The sequence below is a fragment of the Canis lupus genome, chromosome 26 (genome assembly GCF_011100685.1).
Source record: "Canis lupus familiaris isolate Mischka breed German Shepherd chromosome 26, alternate assembly UU_Cfam_GSD_1.0, whole genome shotgun sequence".
In the NCBI taxonomy this organism is placed as follows: Eukaryota; Metazoa; Chordata; class Mammalia; order Carnivora; family Canidae; genus Canis; species Canis lupus.
In genome coordinates, this window is record NC_049247.1 from 21,523,214 (window position 1) to 21,539,968 (window position 16,755).

Sequence of the window (16,755 nt, forward strand, 5' to 3'; positions counted from 1 at the left end):
CTGTCTTAATCCTGAAATATCAAGGAAGACATTCCGAGCAGACGTGTCATTGGCAGGGCCCTGGAGAGCTGCTTCCCACTTCTACAGAAATAAAATAAATACCCTGAGAGGGCCATGCCTTTAGATGGGAAAGCCAGCCTTGGGGCTTCGGGGGAGTGGGGCTGGTGTGTGCTCATCTGGCCTGAGCCCATCCCGCTGGGTTTAGGATGGCAGCCCGGAGGGAAGATGCGTGCAACAAGATGAGGACTCCCCTCAATTCTGAGAGCGGTCTTGACATTTCAACCCGGGGTGTTTTCTGCCTCTGGACAAAGCTGTGCACCCTGGGCCGAGTGGAGTGCCCTCTCTGGGCCTCTCATTTTCCTCACTGTCAAAGGAGGGGCTTATTTTTCACCTTGGCTCCTCTGAGCACTGAGGTAAAAGCAGGAAACCGAGACCACTGGTCCGCACAGCAAGGCCAGGGCAGTGCTGGCATTAAGCCCAGCTCTGAATCCCCAAGGAAGGAGCTCGACTTCCCACTGGTGGTTTTCAAACTGTCCTCTGTGGAACCCTGGGGGTTCTGTGAAGCCCCTACAAGTAGCCCTGTGGGGTATGGATGGGAGACAGGGGAGCAGGGGATTACAGGCCCTCACCCCTCCCCAGCCAGGGCAGCTCTTCTCATCCATCTTAGCTCAGGGGTTCTGGAAGAATTTGCCTGAACCAATGGAGCCATGACTAAGAAGAAAAACTAAAAGCCTTGGCATCTGTAGGACCAAAGCAGGTAGAATGGAAAGAGAGAGGAAGGCAAGAACACAGGCTCCCCAGCACAGGCAAGTTTGGGTTCTGCCTCCTGCCCCAACCTTGGTGGGGAGGAAGGGGACCCCGCTCCGGAAAGGAAGGGGCCCAGGGGTTCCCACATGAATCCTGGAGAGATGGTCCTCGTACCAAACATGTTTGCTGAACCCAGGATCCTCAGTGGGCCTGAGATTCCAAGAACGGCTAGGGGGTGCCAGGAGGAATAACCTGGTGTCCCCAGGAGCGGCCGGCAGCACCAGGCCCATGGGGTTAGCTGGGCACACCCATGGTTCTTCCTTTGGGCCTCCCGGCAACCCGCCACACACACGGAGGTGAGCTCCAGCCTCCCTCCAACCCGTCATACCCCTGCCATCCTGACAGGACACCCCAGCCTCAATGCAAACCTCTGCACTGTGACAATGTTGGCACCCTCTGTGAGCAAGGACCCACAGGCTCGCTGGGGGTCAATACAGAGACTCGTGGAGAGGCCAGGGTAAGGGCACAGAGATGCCTGGGAGGTTTCCTGGGGCCCCGTCCGGTAAGAAACAGGGCCTGGTTTCTGGCATCAGCATGTCGCCTCCAAATGGCCCTAGAGGACTTCCTCCGAAGGCCCCCTGGTGGGGCCCACAGTCCAGTTGATCATGCGTTTGATGAGACACCACTGCAATTTTGACCTTAGTATATTTAAGTCCCAAGGCAGGAGTTAAATGTCCAGAGAAAGCAAAGAATAAAAAGACAACGACAGGAAGTTTTCTTGTTCTTAACAATTCCTAGCTGAGTTACCCACAAATGAAGAAAGCCTCCTTCAAATGGAGTAGAGGCAGGGGGTCCTTCCCTCCCTGCCTCGGCCAACCCCCAGACCTCCCACCTCCCCTCCCTTCTATGCTCTGGTGTCTGAAATTCCTTTACCAGCATTGTTTGCTTGTTTATAAAGCACTCAGCCTTTATCATGTTTAACCTCCCTACCCAACCCCTGCCCCTGCCCTGAGTATTTTCCTGATGGACCCTCAATTAATCAGGGAACTTTGCACTGACTTTGAGGAACCAAAGGTAGGCAGCTGATCCCAGCTGTGCAGCCCAGGCCAGCCCCATCCATTTGGATCCTGGATGTTTGATCCAGACTGAGGTGGCCGAGGGTGGCCAGACACTTTCGTACCCAAAGCCCAGGATTTCCAGATCAAAACATGAGAAAATCTCTTGCTTTGTCATTGGTTAAAATTCCAGATTTGACATCTTGGTCATGGAGCTTTGAACTGGCTGTTGGAGCATAAACCCAAGGCCCGACTGCAGGGACCCTTGGCCCCTGGGATTTGGAATTGCGTGCTCTCGGGAGCTGAGATCTGAGAGTTTGGGAAGTTGTGTGCTCTTCCCATTAGACACTTTTGAACCTACGTGCTAGAGATCTTTTCATCAAAAGGATTGGAGGAGCATACCCCGTGTGTGATTTCTCAGTTTCAAAAAGAATACAGTAATTGAATAAATTTTTCTAAAGATGTATTTATTTTTGAGGGAGAGGGAGAGAGAGCGTGTGCGAGCAAGGGGGAGGGGCAGAAGGAGAGGGAGAGAGAGAATCTCAAGCAGACTCCCTATTGAGTGAGGAGCCTGACTCGAGGCTCCATCTCATGACCCCAAGATCATGACCTGAACCGAAATCAAGAGTTAGACACTTAATCAACTGAGCCACCCAAGCACCCTCAGTAATTGAATAAATTTTAAGAAAATACTAATCACCGAAAAATCATAAAGGGAAAACCACCTAAAATCAGCAAGTCTCAAAGTCACCACACTCGTCTTCTTATTCCCTTTAGACCCTTCCTCCACACAGGCATGGTGCACGTCTACACAAAAAGGGGATAACACAGATGATCTTGACAATAGGAAGATGACCTTTCCATGTTAAGCATTTGTTCCTTCACGCATTCTCCAACAAATGTTTATTGAGCACCTCCTCTATGCCAGGCACTGTCCTAGATCCTGGGGATCACAGCAGCAAAAAACCCAAAAGATGAACAAGAACCCTACCCTTGGTGGAGCTGCCATTCGTCTGCTACAACCTGTTAACAAGCTGGCTGTATGATATTCCACTATGGGCATGCCACATGATCCGTTTAACCAATCCCCTATGGCTGGGCAGGTAGGTTGTTTCTAAATGTTTGATGAGATGAATATCCTTTTATAGCTGAATCTTCATGTGATATTGTAATAACTTATTTTCTTAAAAATGGAGCCCTAAGAATGAAGCAGATGAGCAGAGAGATAAATAAATACATATTTATATATAGCACGTTGAACGTCTACTTCCGAATCGCCCTCCACAAGAAATTATACCAACGTGGACTTCAGGTGGCAGGAAAGGAGAGGGCACCATGGGACTGTGTTTAGTTAGACTAAAAATGAGAGGGGCGCCTGGGTGGCTCCGTTGATTAAGCCTCTGCCTTTGGCTCAGGCCATGATCCTGGAGTCCTGGGATCGAGCCCCACATCAGGCTCCCTGCTCAGTGGGGAATCTGCTTCTCCTTCTCTCTTTCCCCCTCCCCACACTTGTCATGTTCTCTCTCTCTCTCTCTCTCTCTCTCTCAAATAAAAAATGTTTAAACTAAAAAGGAGAAAGGTAAGGAGTTTCTTAGTGTTTCTAGACTCCTTGGACATTCAAAGTCATTCCGCTGTTTCTGGAACACACAACATTTTCAAAAAATGTGGTCAGCCCATAACTGGACCACCTGTGTCTTCTCTACATAGTGACCAAGGCTCAGAAAGGCAAAAGTTACACAAGGAAAGATTCTGCATCCCACTCTTTAAAACGTCCTCGACAGATCCCCGTCCAGGCTTCTGATTGGATCACACAGGAGGCAGGTGCAGAGGCCCAGCCATCGCCGGCACAGGGACGGGAAAACTTGAGGGCATGGTCCCTTCTTCATGACCATTTCCAACAGGCCAGTTTGTTTCCAAAGGACATTTGGTATCAGCCTCATAAACGGGAAAGCAGCCTCAGCTGTCACAAAATAAAAGTGTGAAAATGCACCCCGTGAAAAATGTGTTGCTGAGTCCTAAAGCAGCCGCTTTTGCCTGCCGCATCTCTGGCCTGCTGCCTGGCCCCTTTGGGTTAAAAAGGAAGATGAGCAGGTGGGGGGGAGGTGTGAGAGCCAGAGGGGCGCCTGACCGAGATGCTCCCCTCCACGGTGACTCAGCAGACCAAATGGGAATTTCAAAAAGGAATCCGTTTCTCCCCGGGGTTTGGTGTCAGTTAATCCCACGTCCCGTGCGCCGTGGAACAGCCAGCCTTGTCCGGCCAGCAGTCTAAGTCTCTCACCATAAAATAAATATAAGGATGTCAGTGCTTGAAGTGGGTTTTCTTATGTGTCAGGTCCCACTCTGAGTGCTTCGCTCCTATTCACTCATTTAACCTGACAGTCCTCGTAAGTGGGGACAACTGTTATTATCCATCCCATTTTGCAGATGAGGAAACTGAGCCTCAAAGAGGTGAGGTGACTTCTCTGAGGTCACACAGCTGGCGCAAAAAGGACTGAGATTTGAACTCAGGCAGCATGGCATCAAAGGCCTCACAATCGCTAAACCTTTTCTTCCTCCTGGTGAGGGGAGAGCAGGTTTGGGGGCCGCCCAGAAGTCCTGAGTCCCCTTCGCAACCCAACACCTTATAGCCGAGTGGTCTGGGCAGGTTCCTTCAGCCTTTGTTTCACTTTCCATGGATCAGGATCCTAACACCTACCGCAGGCCTACTGGGTGTTCCAGGGGTGAGGGAAGGCTTCTGGGGTTGCATCCCCAAGATCCCAGGAGGACTCTGATCAAATCCAGCAGGGAAAGAAGAGAGGCTGGCCAGGGAGGAGGAAGGTCTAGCCTTGGCGAGGCTGGAGCATGGCTGGCCCATGTTCTGGCTCAGAATTCACTCCAAAGAAGATGTCAGGTATGACATGAGCAAACCCATTCCTCATCAGAATGAGAGCCCCATCTCAGGGGACCACTTGGCAGGGCGCACGGTCACCTGGGTGCCCACACACAGGTCATTGCACACACAGAATCAGAAGCACATCTCAGAGCTGTCTCCTTCAGTCTAATAGAGGACGTGCTCTGTCTTTTTCCTCCTGACATCCCAGGGATTTAAAATACCTACAGAGTCCCCGACCAGAGGAGAGTGCCAGGTCATCCCAGCACAGAGGGGGCTGCAGCAGTCTGGCCACTGCACACTGTGCAGTCTTCAGCAAGTCCCCTGTGACCTTACTTTTCTCACCTGCCAAATGGGAACGAGCTGGAATCCATGGGAACCAGTGCTCACTGAGTGCCTGTGACTTCATGCTCTGAAAGGCCCGGGGAGGGGACAGTGTCCTGAGGCCCAGAATGGTGACTCACTTACCCAAAGTCACCCAGCTGAGAAACGGCAGGGGGAATGCAAGACCCATGCTGCTTGGTCCCTGAAGAGCAGCTTTGGGAGGTGCAGTGAGCCCTATCCTCTGGAGTCAGGGCCCAGCTCACGCCCCAGAAAGTCAGGGCTGCTTCTCAGCTCCCCCCAGGTCATCTGAAGACACTGCAGGCCTGGTGCTGGGGGAAGGAGGCCGCAGCTGGGCCCGCAGAATCCCACTGAGGCTCTCCGATAAACACAGCCAAGTGGACCATCTGGCTGCTCCGCCCTGAGTGAGCCTCACATCAACCCTGCGTGGAAAAGAGGACCATCCCCATTTTACAGACGACAAAACAGAGGCCCAGAGACCTTAAGCAACTCACCGAAGGCTCCTGTATCTGTTTCCCATTGCTGCTATGACACGTCGCCACAATTCAGTGGCTGCAAACAACACAAATTTATTATCGTTCTGGAGGTCATTATTCCAGAACGAGTCTTCTAGGGCTAAAATCAAGGTGTCAGCAGGACCACGGTTCTTCTGGAAGCTCTAGAAGAGAATCCGTTTCCTTGTCTTTTCCAGCTTCTAGAGGCCACCTGCATTCCTTGGCTCAAGGCTCCTTGCTGCCTCTCCGAAGTGCGTCACTCCGACCTCTGCCTCGGTCAAGACGACTTCCCTGACTCACTGACCTTCCCACCTTCCTCTTAGAAGGAGCTTCGTGCTCACGTTGGGTCCACCCAAGTAATCCGGGGTAATCTCCCAACCTCAAAAGCCCTAACTTCAAAGTTCTCTTGCCATGTAAGGTGACATATTACAGCTCCCAGGGGGTAGGACACAGCGTCTTTGGGAGGTAATGTGGGGGAGTGTTATTTTGCCCCCTTCAACCTCATGGGAAGAGAGTCCCAAAACAGCTGGAACCAAGTCCCCCTGGCTCCAGAGTTTGTTTCTGCTACCCCCAGACCCTGCCAAGGCTCTTAAGAATGGTGGATAATGTTGCCAGATAAAATACAGAATAAATCATTTTTTAACATAAGTATGTCCCCAATACTGCACAGGATATACTTGGACTAAATTTTGGTCATTGTTGATCTGAAACTAAAATCTGGGCATCCTATGCTTTTATTTGTTAAACCTGGCAACCCTAAAAGCCAAAACAAAACAAAACAAAATCCTCAGGAAAAACAAGAAGCACTTGAATGAGAAGATACGGGTCCAAGGCTTAGATTCGAGTGAGTGTCAATGGAGACTCCCTCGTTTTCCCTTTCTGGGTCTCAGTTTGTCCCGTCTGTAAAATGGGGCCATGATGGTGCCCCCTCCTCCCTCCCTCCCTCCCTCCACCCCCACCAACAGATGCTGTTGAGAACACAAAGGAGAAAGTGTTTGCACACTAGAGAGATGTGCCCACCACAGGAGCCTGCTCCAGCCCCTGCTCCCCGATCCCCAGGCCAGGGATTGAAGAGGCTATTCCCAGGGCCCAGCCCAGATGGGGCTTACACTCCAGTCAGACAGGAGCCAATTTCCCCAGCTCATTATCCCAAACCAAATTAGGAGCAGCCTGGGCCGCGCCACTCGTGGCTTAATTGGGGCTCACAGACGCCCTCGCCCCGTGGCTCCTTTCTTTCCCATTCCCCTGTCCCCAGCCCGACCGTGCCTTGAGGGAGCGAGAGGCTGCCCAGGCCCTGCCACCTGGGCCCGCGCAGACGCCCCAGTGTAATCAATTAGAGCCAGGCCAGGCCCGGCTCGTAATGGGGCGCCGCTGGGCAGCTGGGCCCGGCATCGATCCCGGCCCCTGGTGACCCCCAGGGAGGCAAGGCAGCCAAGACGGCCACGCAGATGGCGGTCTCCAGTCTCCGGGGCCCGCTGCCCCCACCCCCAACCAGGGCCGCCGGTGGGACAGGGGTCTGTGCACCTGATGGGCCCCAGATGAGCCTGGAGGCTGCACTTGGTGTCTGTTGTCCCCAGAAAGAGGCAGAAATATTCAGGAAACACTGCCCTACTGGGGTCCAAGTGCCCCCCTGACAGAAGCATCTTTCATCTCTTTAAACCACCCGGATGCCCCCTCCGGCCCCTATTCTGACCGGGCCCACTGGGGAGCCACTCCAGAGGCTCTGAATGCAGGAGGGCACAGGCGGGGCCAGAGGTTTTCTTTGAAGAATCTTCTCCTGGGGCCTCCCCTGCTCCCTTCCCCATCACAAAGGTTGATCAGGCTGGCGGGAGGGGTGGGGCACAGGGGGGCAGGGAGGGGAGTGGTGGCAGCCACGGGATTCCCATCTGCAGGCCCTCAGGAGGCCTGGGTGGGGGCAGGATCCCCACTCAGCTTTGTTTGGGGCCATCAATGCTGCCTGAGTCCCCCACCCTACTTTCCGGGAAAGCAGGGCAGGAAGATTTGGGACAAGGGGAGGGTAGCGGAGGAGAGATTTGAGGAGCTAACCGGGGCCTCCCGTGTGTGGGTGCACCCGTGTTATGTGTGTGTGTGTATCAGGCTGTGCGTGCAAGGGGGTGGGGTTCAGGGGTACATTGTCTGAGGGCAGGGATTTCTCTGGGTCTGGATTACTCTGTTTCCCCATGTGGGGCACACAGCAGGTGTTGGGAACTACTGGTAGTAAGTAGGATCTGTGTTTCTGAGCTCATGTGAGGGAGTGCGTGTGAGTGTGTGTCATAGTGTGGCATTTTGTCCTCCCTCTAGGTGAGGGTACATATCTAAGAAGGGACCTCAGGGCTCCACCTCCCACCCTGGAGACTCCAGGCCCAGAAGCACCCACCCTGTGTGGGCCTCAGGCCTTGGCCACCTGCTACCGGAGCTTTCCAGCCCAGTCCTGGTAAAATGCAAATTTGGAAAAAATGAGGTAACAAGAATAAAACACCCATCACCTATAGTGACATCCCCCCCGAGATAGACCCCTTAGCCTAAGCCCTCACCATGCACCCCTGGTATCCTCACAGCCTGTGGGGCAGCTACTGACAAGAGCCCATTTTACAGATGAGCAGAGTGAGGCTGGGGTCGGGGCTCAGGTGCCAAGTAACGATGCTGGAGTGGATCAAAGGCAGGCCTTAGGGAGAAGGCTGCCTTGTGGACAGAAAGAAACAGGTTTTGGGATCCCTGGGTGGCTTAGTGGTTTAGCACCTGCCTTTGGCCCAGGGCATGATCCTGGAGTCCCAGGATTGAGTCCCGCATTGGGCTCCCTGCATGGAGCCTGCTTCTCCCTCTGCCTGTGTCTCTGCGTCTCTCTCTCTCTCTCTCTCTCTCTCTCTCTCTCTCTCTGTCTCTCTGTGTCTCTAATGAATAAATAAATAAAATCTTTTTAAAAAAAAAACAGGTTTCTTATGGGGCTAGTGCCCTTTGGGGTTTCATTTTATACGCCAGGTGCCCAGGGCAACAATGTTTGTGGAACCACATTGAACCCAACCCAAGATTCTCACAGGCTTTAAGTCTTACACTCGCTACCACTGGCTGTGTGACTTTGGGCAAGTGCCCTTCCCTCCCTGGTCCTGGTTTCCCTGTCAGCAACCCGGTCCCGAACAGCTTACATCTCCCAGAGTGTCCATCCCACTCTGCCCAATAGAGGATTCCCCTCTTCCCCCAGTAACCAGGGAGAGGCCTGCCCAGCCACTGCTTACGCTCCTTGCCAGATGGAGAGCTCACTCCCTCCCAAGGCTTCAGGTTGCGCCGTCGTCCGCCTGAACCACACAGGAGAGGTGTGTGGACTAGGAAGCCAGACTGCCCAGCTTTGAGACTTGCCTCGCATCATGCAGCGGTGTTACTAATCTAGCAGTGCCTCACTTGTCCCATCTGCAGAAGGGGCTTATCTACCTCGCAGGATTTTTGATGATTTACGGGCACACAGCACCGCCTTAGCAGCTGCCCTGAATGCTAGCTGAGCCACTATGAAGCCCCCACTGTCTCCGCCAAAAAAGGAAGCTTTAGAATCAGGGAAGGGGATGTGAGAGGAGTAGTGCCTGGTGCAGAGCAAGCATCCAAGTGTTTGTTATTGTCATCATAGTAACGATGACAACCCTTGCCTCTTCCACCCATTAGTCCCCAAGCAAGATTTTTCTCACCCAGGGACACCTGAGTGGTTCAGTGGTTGAGCGTCTGCCTTTGGCCCAGGGCGTGATCCTGGATCGAGTCCCGTATCAGGATCCCTGCAGGGAGCCTGCTTCTCCCTCTGCCTGTGTCTCTGCCTCTGTCTGTGTGTCTCTCATGAATAAATAAATGGACTCTTAAAAAAAAAAAAAAGCAAAGAATGATCTCACCCACTTTACAGACGAGGAAACCGAGGCCCAGAGAGAGGAAGATATTTGCTGAGTTCACCGGGAGGCTTCCCGAGCGGCGAGGCAGCTGCCACCCTGGGGTCCGCTCCTGCACCCGGTCAGCCCCTCCTTGTCCGTCCAAGGCCGAGCCAGGGTGGGCCGGGAGGGTAGAGAAAGGGGGTGGGGGCCCGAAGCCCCCCTCGGGCCCTGCCAAGGCCACGGTGCCGGGCCAGTGGGCTGCGGGCCAGCCACCGGGCGCAGGCTGGCTAATTGCCGACGCGCGGCCGCTGCCCTGGACCGTGACACGGGCCCCTGACAGACGTGATTTATGAGGGCCCTCGGCAAAGCGGAACCCACTCAATTGCCTATTACCTCACTTAGCAGACACCTTGTCACCGCCCGAGAGCCGGGTGTTAAAAATACAAACCAGGCAGCCGGCAGGCCCTGAGTGCTCGGGCCCTCCACCTGCTCCAAGCCAGATAAGGCCCCCTCCCCCTCGGCCGGCCAGCAGCTGATCTCCGGACGCCTCCGGGGCCAGATTCGCCGCGTAGACATCATCAGGCCCCAGCTCCTGGGTGGAGGAGCGGGCTGGGCAGAGCCGGGACAGGGCCCCCACATTCAGACGGGTCTGTGGTCAGTGCCCACTGCAGAGATGGGGACAACTGAGGCCCAGGCAGTGGTAAAGGTGGGCCTGGATCTCGGGAGTGCCTAGATCCCCACCTTCTTTGCTCCTGTCCTCACGCACCCTTGGTGCTTGCAGTAAACCAGTCAGCAAATTCTGGGCCCCTGGCTGTCGGAGCCTCGCCTTTGAGCCTGGAGTCCCGCACCCTTCCTGCTTGGCCTCATTGCCTTCCAGAAAACCCCAGCGTGAGTCTGGTTCAGGTGGAGCCCCCCCACCACCACCACTTGGTGCTTGCAGGTCGCAGACCCCGGAGACACACCCAGCGCCAGCAGCTTTATTTGCAGGACCCGGGGCACGATGACACTGCGAGGTGCCTTGTTCAGAAGTGACTAAGAATTTGGAGGTAGCGACGGGAGAGCAGGAAGCCACACACCGGCCTTTCTGAGCGTGAGGCCCTTCGGGGCGGCAGAGGTGGGCCCATGCCCTGCGTGCCTCCGGGGGAGTGCAGCAGGAAGCTGAGGTCTTCACCACGTCTGCACATGTAATTCTCATGCTAACCTTGCTGGCCATGTAGCTGCTGTTAGCCTGATTCCCTGCCCTCCATGTGGGGGAGAGCGCGAGACCCACAGGGCAGAACCAGAGGCCAGGGGTACCCGGTGGTGGCCCCCCTGCCTCAGGGCAGAGCCACATGTGTCCCCATGTGTGAGTCGGTGTGCATATCTGTGAGAGTCTGTGTGCATATCCGTGTGCATCCATGAGAGTCTCTGTGCATATCTGTGTGTGTTCATGTGAGTCTCTGTGCATATCCATGTGTGTCCGTGAGAGTCTGTATGCATATCCGTGTGTGCATCCATGAGAGTCTGTGCGCATATCCATGTGTGTGTCCGTGTGAGTCTGTGCACATATCTGTGTGTGCATCCATGAGAGTCTGTGTGCATATCTGTGTGTCTGTGTGAATCTGCGTGCATATCCGTGTGTGCATCCATGAGAGTGTGTGCATATCCATGTGCTTGTGTTCATGTAAGTCTGTGTGCGTATCCGTGTGTGCATCCATGAGAGTCTGTGTGCATATCTGTGTGTCTGTGTGAATCTGTGTGCATATCTGCCTGTGTCCATGAGAGTCTCTGTGCATATCCATGTGTGTGTGTCCAGAGTCTATGTGCACATCCTCCTCTGTGTCTGTCCATGCGCAGGTATGTGTATGTGGTCCTGTGCGTGTATGTCTGTGTGTACCTGCGCCTGTGGCCACGTCTGTGTGTGTCTCCACAGATCCTTATAGGTGTGTACTGACAGACATTTCCAAACACCTGAGAACAAAAATCAGATCAAAAGCAGTTGGCCCTCTGGGGAAGCCTCACCCAGGCTGGCGGAAGCTCCCTCCTCCCCTGGGAAGACGGGATCCAGTGTCCCCACCCCACCCCGTGCATCCCTGTGGGGTCATCGGCTGGGGTCTGGGTAAACTTCTGGGGTGGTGCCACCAGGGGCAGAAGGGACTGTCCCCATGAGTCTCCTGGGCGCCAGCGTCACAGATTTCACCCTCAGCAAAGAGAAGTCAGGCAGTGGTTTTCCTCACTCCTTCCTTTACTCAACACTCACCGAGCACTCCCGCCACACTGTAGTGACAGGGACCAGTGTGGTGCCCAAACCCGGCCCTGCTTCCAGGGAGCAATCTGGGTGGCAGGGGACCAGTCAGAGCCTAGAGGAGGCCACCAGCCCAGCCAAGGAGACAAGGCCACAGCTTCCTGGAGGGGACAGTGTCTGAGCTACGGCCTGCTGGGCAAGCTGGGAGCCAGAGCCGGAGGAGGGACAGGCTGAGTGAAGGCCCGCCAGTGGGATGAACCAGAACGTCAGGCCCCTGGAGTATCTCCCCTCCTCCTTGCCTCTGCACATTTGCTGGTTCCCGCCTGACTCCTGTTCCCCCTTCCAGCCTCCATGGACACCTCACTTGCTCTGGAAATGGCAGAAAAAGCAAAACAAAACAAGGTGAGTCTCACACGTCCCTGGGCTTGCCCTTCAGAGCACACACCAGAGTGTAGCCAAGCTGGGAAGTCCCGTCCCCTGGATGGGGTGAGCTTAGCTCTACCCCACACTTAGCTGTATTCCAGCGCAGAGAAGGTGGCTCCTAGGAGGTGCTCAACAAGTGTTTGTTGATTGAATGAGTGAGAGAAGACAGAAAGGCACGCATCTTTCACATTGGGATCAAAGAGCCAGGAACAGCAGGAGCTTCAGAGATCAGTGGGAACGGGCCCGGCTCCCTGGAGGCAGGGACCAGGGCTGACCACATGGCTCATGTCATGGTCAGGGGCATAGAGGTCCTGAGTCAAATCCTGCCTCTACCCCCTCCCAGCTCTGTGACGTCGTTAGCCTCCCTTAGCTGCTCTGGGCTCCAGTTGCCTCATCTGTAAAATGGGTTATCAAGAAGGTTGGATGAGTTAGTATAGGAGGTAGGCTTAGGAGAGCATGGGACACATTGCAATCGCTCCGTGACCGTGGTCAGCGTGTTATTCTTGTTCTCTGTCCCCTCAGCACTCAGCACCAGGCCGGACACTCCTGCGTTCTCAGTTAATTAATACACCGTCATCGCCATCATGACCATCACTCAGAAGGATGGGCCAGGCCATTCCTGGAAGTGGGGGCGTCTCAGCGTGATGACAGCAGCCCCTGACAATCACACAGGTCCGTAAAGTTACCAAGGATTTTCCCAGGTGCGGCTTCCCCTTCCTCCTCCTGAGGGGAGGTGGGAGCCAGGACCCTTTCTCTCCAGCGTGGTTTTGGGGCTACTTGCAGCAGGCTTGCCCTCTGCTTCTGCACCCCCGGCCATGTGACCTCAGGCTGGTTTTGCCCCTCTCTGAGCTCCGGGATGGATGGGCAGCTCAGCCCCCTGGGGGTGTCAGCGCAGCCTTACACTGAGGAGCCCATGCTTGGAGAACAAATGGCCTCTGGTCCCAGGCTGACCAGTTTCCAGGACGCAGGGCCCTTCAAAGGCCCTTCCCCAGAGCGGTACCTGCAACCTTCATGACTCACCTACCTCCATGGGGCCCTGGCTCAGGTCCCCCAGCCATGCTGGGGTTTAAAACCAACATTAAAAGAAGCTACAGAGACCCCTGGGTGGCTCAGTTGGTTAAGTGCCTGGCTCTTGGTTTCGGCTCTGGTCATGATCTCAGGGTCATGAAATCGAGCCCTGCAGTGGGCTCCATGCTCAGCAGGGTATCTGCTTGAGATTCTCTCTCTCTCTCTCTCTCTCTCTCTCTCTCTCTCTCAAAATACATAAATAACTAGTCAAAAGAAGCTACAGTTGTATTTTTCCAACAAGATCATGCATTCATTCAACAAACATTCCCAGCTCACTCAGGAGCTGAAGACAGAGATGAAGCAGACGTGGCCTCTGTCCCCAAGGAACTCACATTTCGAATGCACAGAGAGCAGCTTCAGTCAGAGCCTGGGGCTCCTGGGGGGACGATCAGGGAATGCCCCAGTGACAGCTGGAGCCCTGAAGCAGAGACAGGGAGGAGGAGAAGGAATGTGCTAGAGGGGAAGGAGTTTCAAATAGAAGGAACAGCACATGCAGAGGACAGGGAGCTGGAAAAAGTATCAAGAATCCCAACACATTCAACAGGACTGGCATGAAGCAACAGAGAGGGAGCACAGCAAGAAGAGGGGCGCTTCTCCAAGACCTCCCACTATTGGGAGGCAGAGGCTGGGAGGGATTTGATCACATGGATCTTTATTCATCTATCTGTTTGGTCATTCAGCAGTTACTAGTCACATACTCCATGCCAGGCCTGGGGTGGGCGCCAGGGTGGGGGGCGGGGGGGTGAGGAGACAAATAAGGGATGACATGAGATGGGTGAGGTCACGGGGCAGAGCAGGTGGGGAAGGCATGAGGGAAGACTGCCTGGAGGAGGGGATCCCAGACAATCTAGAAAACACTTCCTCGTGGCTTTAAACTGAGTTCATAGTAAAAGGAAAATCAGCCCCAAAATTGTCCCTGCGGTCAGGTGTGAGAAAGTCCAGAATTCTCCAGTGGCCATCCATTCATTCGTCCATTCATTTGTTCCTTCGTTCATCCCACCCAGCATCTACTCAGGTGGGCAGCCGTCACTCAGACCCAGCCCTGCCTTCAGAGGCCTGGATGCTGCTGCAAGAGAGACAGGTGTGAATAAACAAGCACACCTCAGTGTCAGGAGTGGTGGCAGGTGGACAGCCCAGGCTAGCTGGCAGCAGAGTCACCTGGGAGCTTTGTAAAGAGCAGATTTCCAGGCCCTCCCATCTGGCCGCTAACTCTGCCTCTCAGGGTCAGGGCAGGGAATCTGTATTCTAAACCCCATCTCCCAGCCCTTCCCGGAGGTCGGAGGTGGCTCCGACTGGCACCCACCTGCCAGCTGTCATTTCGGAATCCCCCCCCCATGCCAGGAGTACTGAGCCCCAAGGGGCTGGGCAGAACCAGGTGGCGGCAGGAACAGGCTCCTGCTGACATTTTCGCCTCTGCGTGTCCCCCAGAGGCCCAACGGGAGGAGGCTGGCTGTTTTACAAGGGGGATTTGCATGGGTATTTTCAATCTGGGGAGAGGGGCAGACTGGCCCCAGCCAGCCCTGCAGGAGGAGAAATCAGGCACTGAAACCTAATACCACTCGCCACACATCACCCACCCGGGAGAAGTTGGTTCTCTCCTGGGTCCTGGGCTGGGGCTTGGCAGCCAGGGATGGGGTGGAGGAGCCTGGGTGGGCCACATCAGACCTGTCATCTGGTGACTCCCAGTAGCTTGAGGCTTGGATTGCCTGAGAATGATGAAGCTAGGAGCCTGGTCCCCATTTCTCAGATGCAGACACTGAGCCCTGGAGAGGCCAAGGCCAAGTGTCATGGCCTAACCCAACCCAAGTCCTCATGACAACGAACTAGATTTTTGCTAGAAAGGCAGCCTCAGCACCGAACAAATGCCAGGCCCAGCTGATGACTGGTGATGTTAGTACATCACCAACGTTTGCATGGTCTGGTCCTAAGCACTGGACACATTTTACTACTAATTCATTTGCATCCTCATAGTACGCCCATCTGCCCACCTGATAGATGAACTAAAGCCACCACCCCACTTGGAGGTGCCGCAGAAGGGCCCACGGAGCCTCGAGTCCCCAGAGAGCATTATTCTCCCCAGACCACGTCCCCAGCCCCTCCCTATTGCCTGCTCTGACTGGGACTCCCGAGGTCAGGATCAGTGAGGGGCTTAGCAAGATGCACACCCGCCATGGGGATTGGCTTACACCTACCAGGTAGAAGCAGAAGACGGTCTGGGGTTGAGAAGCGAAGCCGAAAGCCTGGGTTCAAAATCCCAGCCCTACCCTGGCCTGGCTCTGCCTCCTTGGAAAGACCACTGGCCTCTCTGAGCTTCAGTTTGCCCTTCTGAGAAGTGGGAGCCCCTCTTCCCATCCACTCTACCTCCCAGCATGGAGGGTCGGGCCAAGCAAGCAGGAATAGGCTTCCGTGCCCCCAGAGGAGGAGGCGGAGGCCCAGAGGGGCTGAGAGATGCCCGGGCCCCTCCCACGGGGCAGGGACAGAACTGAAGGGGGAGCAGAGGAGCGCTGAGGGGCTGGCAGCAATGTCTGAGGCCTCTCTGACTCCCGGGCTGGCCGTCCTTAACAAGGGAAGCCACGAAAACCCGGGCGCTGGAGCTTAACCCTTCTAACCAGCTGGGTGACCCTGGGCTAACGACTACACCTCTCTGGAACTCTCTTTTAGTCATCCTCAAAATGAGCATGATCACAGCAGGGCTTTCATGAAAATCCAGTGAGGCGGAGGTGTGGAGTTGCCTTTTTACAGGTGTGGCACCAGAAACGGAGGGGCAGGGGGGCAGGGGACATGGGGGAAGGGGCCTGCCCAAGACCACAGAGCCCTCGCACAGCGGCCCAGCAGAGGGGCCGTCACCGCCCTTCCCTGGCCCACGGGTCTGGGGAAGCCCAGGGCCCTGCCAGTGTTGGGGGGTCAGGGGATGGGGACAGGGAGGGGCTCAAGAAGCCAGGGCTTTGGCAACCACAGGAATGGCCCGGAAGGGGGTTCAGGTGCAGGAACCGCCAGGCAAAGGCCCAGAAGCAGGGCCGAATGGAACGTGCATGGAGAATAGCAGCCATTTAAATGGTTAGATGAAAGGATGCATGAAGGTCTGCAAATAGGGACGCCTAAAGGGTCTTTCTCCTCCATGCATGCATGTGTGTGTGTGTGCGTGTGCGTGCACGTGCGTGCGTGCAAGTGTGTTTGCTCTGCCTACCGTTCCAGGATTTGTTTGCTCAGTTCCGGGTCTCCCGTCGCCCCCGCTGCCTCACTGCACCCCGTTTGCCGGTCTGCTCTCTCTCCCCCTCCCGGGGGCTCCACGGGTCACTGAAACCGAAACAAGCCCCTGCTCTGATCGTTAAACCAGATGCCCAGGCCCCGTCCCGCCCGGGCCCCCTCCCGGGTCAGAATGAGCAATGGAGCTGCTCGGGAGGCCCCACCTGGGCTGCAGCAGACCGTGGGGGGCCTCGGGTCCCAAGAGGGACAGGGCCAGACAAGGGGAAACCCAATCCCCGACACATGGAGATCATTTGCAGAAGGAACCAAATCCGTGACCAGCTCTGCACGGACACGGAGGGGAGGAAGGGGGGCTGGCCCGGGAGTGCTGGGACCAAGGGGCAAGAGAACCGAGGCCGACCTGGGCCAGCCGCAGACCAGGTTCAAAGGGAGACCCGGGCAAGGCTCCCCCCTCCTTGGGCCCCTGTGTCCTCTCCAACGC